This window comes from Papaver somniferum, chromosome 4, assembly GCF_003573695.1.
Source record: "Papaver somniferum cultivar HN1 chromosome 4, ASM357369v1, whole genome shotgun sequence".
Lineage (NCBI taxonomy): Eukaryota > Viridiplantae > Streptophyta > Magnoliopsida > Ranunculales > Papaveraceae > Papaver > Papaver somniferum.
Window position 1 is genome coordinate 7,377,820 of NC_039361.1, and position 2,304 is coordinate 7,380,123.

At 37.0% G+C, this 2,304-nt stretch overlaps 1 long non-coding RNA gene across 1 annotated transcript; it reads left to right on the forward strand.

Moving 5' to 3' along the window:
• The first annotated feature begins 795 nt into the window (after positions 1-795).
• On the forward strand, positions 796-2,304 carry LOC113273489. Its single transcript, XR_003322429.1, has 5 exons — positions 796-1,071; positions 1,337-1,411; positions 1,631-1,663; positions 1,795-2,141; positions 2,225-2,304. It is a non-coding gene; the product is annotated as an uncharacterized LOC113273489 (long non-coding RNA).

Sequence of the window (2,304 nt, forward strand, 5' to 3'; positions counted from 1 at the left end):
TTTGTTTTAAAACTTTGGTTTTGAGGTCCACTCTTGAGTGGAAACAAGCCCACAATCGGTTACAAGCTCAGCTGGGTTTAAACCCAGAGTCCAAAATACAAGTCCAATGAAAGAATTTAAACAAGCCCACAAATTAAACAAACAAGCCCACAAATAAATTATTACAAACCCAACAGAAAATAAGAGAAGCCCAAAAATTGGCTTTAATATTACAATTAAAAAATTGGAAGCCCACAATTCGGGTTCTCTTAAATGGGTTACCTTTTAAGCACAGCCCAGCTGCTCTGATATTGTTGCAAAAACCCAGTTGGGCTTTGGTTCTTTTCCTTGGTGGCGTCCCAGCAGAGGAAAAACAGGTTCAGAACAGCAGGTCCAACAACAAAAGAAGTGAAGCATATGCAGATGCAAGTGCTATGCAGTGAAATGCAAAAATAGCTAATAAAACTACTAGAGAAAACACAGCACCAATCCCCGGAAACGGCGCCAAAAACTTGGTAGGCTTTGGGATATGTATAAAATAAGAGCAAAAGACAGCCTAGAGGATCCATATCCACTTTTACTTGGTCGCCCAAATGACCCGCTCTTATAAGGAATTGATCTAATTTTGAATTTACTAATCTCTTTTGATTTAGATTTAGGTTTTATCATCCCCTTAGATTATTGAATATAAGGTGTTACAATGGAGCACAGAGATTCCTTAATCCTTCTGCTGGCAAATGGTAATTTCTCTCTCTTGTTGTTCTTCTTCTTTTTTTCTTATTCTGCAGTAATTTTTATTGTTTCTGTGTAGGGTTAACCATAATAATACTAATTGCAATCTTGGTGGGAAACATATTGTGGCGTAAGTGGCATAAGGAGGTGTATATATTTCCATCCTTTATGGAAAGCTATATATTTCTTATTTAATCAACACCAAGCTTTGCATTTAGTGATCAAGTCGATAATACTTCTTAACAAATCTTAGTTGCAGTTGATAAACAGAACAAAAAATTTGGAAGCAGGGAGATCATGTGAAGAAAAGATTTGGCGACAAGATGTTGAAAACAAAGCCAAGGCGAGTAATGGCGCCAGGTTAGTCCCCTAGATTTTAGTTTGTAATGTCATGTGAAGTAATTAGCTTCGCGCATTGTTGGACTCGTAACTAAGATGTAGACTAGAAATCAAACTGGGAGCTTTCAGAAGTTTTGTGGTGTTACTGTAGATTCTTGGGTAAATCCTGATTACGCATGACCGTGTCAGACATGAGAAATCTTAAATTAATGTAGACTATAATTGCTATTAATGGTATTAACTTTTTATTCAAAACAACTAACCCTAGTTTAAATTTTCTTAATAGGCTGATGCCATTCATGTGGATCTCTCGCTGATTGTTGAGGAGCTAGATTCTCTTTGTCAAGTAATTTCTTCTCTGGTGAGTTCATAAGATTTGTTGCTCCATGAAAGAAAGGCTAGTTAACTCCTTAGTGGAACTAGATAATTGGGCTGGTTCATCTGGGAGTCCTATGCCTGGGTTTCTAACCGTTGCTTGCCAGTTTATCGTAATGATTCCAGATAACCAAGTTTCCACTGCAGTAGTGTAACTGGCATTCCGTGACTTTGTTTTGATAATATATACAATTTCTTGTTGCAGGAAGATATTGTACAGGCCTTGGAATCCAGAGAGGTTAGTGTAGAATCCGAATTGTGTTGTGCGCCCTTGATGCCCGAAGGAGTTGTTTTGTCTGTATTTTTCAAGCTGTTTTCTTACACCCTACTGCGATTCAAATAGAAAAATTGACGCAATTTTGCTGACAGGATATCAGGTTTTCTGGGATATTAAGCTCTTTGCAGTTCATCAATGCGAATAGTGAACAGATGGCCAATGGCCGTAAGATTAGTTTTTAATCATCATTTAAGTTCTGTCCGAGTGGTTGCTCTATGGTATCTAGTGGCATATCTTCTCTTTGGTGGAGTGGTAAATTTAGAATCAAAACTCGTTAACACCAGAATTCCTACTACTGACCAAAACAAAACAACCAATAGCTATATTTTGAACTTGCAAAGGGATGACAGCAGTTTATTTAGTATGGAGTATCTATTATTGTTAAATGAACAAGCACTTCATGCTTTTGGAGTGGTATACCATTTTCTCCAAACCAGAGGTGCTCATATGTTTGTGTTTTAATGATTCTCATTCATTATCACTTATTCGCTAAACTAAAACTTGATGTACAAATACTTGCAGGATTTGTATGGAAAAGTGCCAGTTCCCATCCTTAAATCAAATGAGTACTTGCAGGTTCTTTTTTAAGCTATATTCCGTCA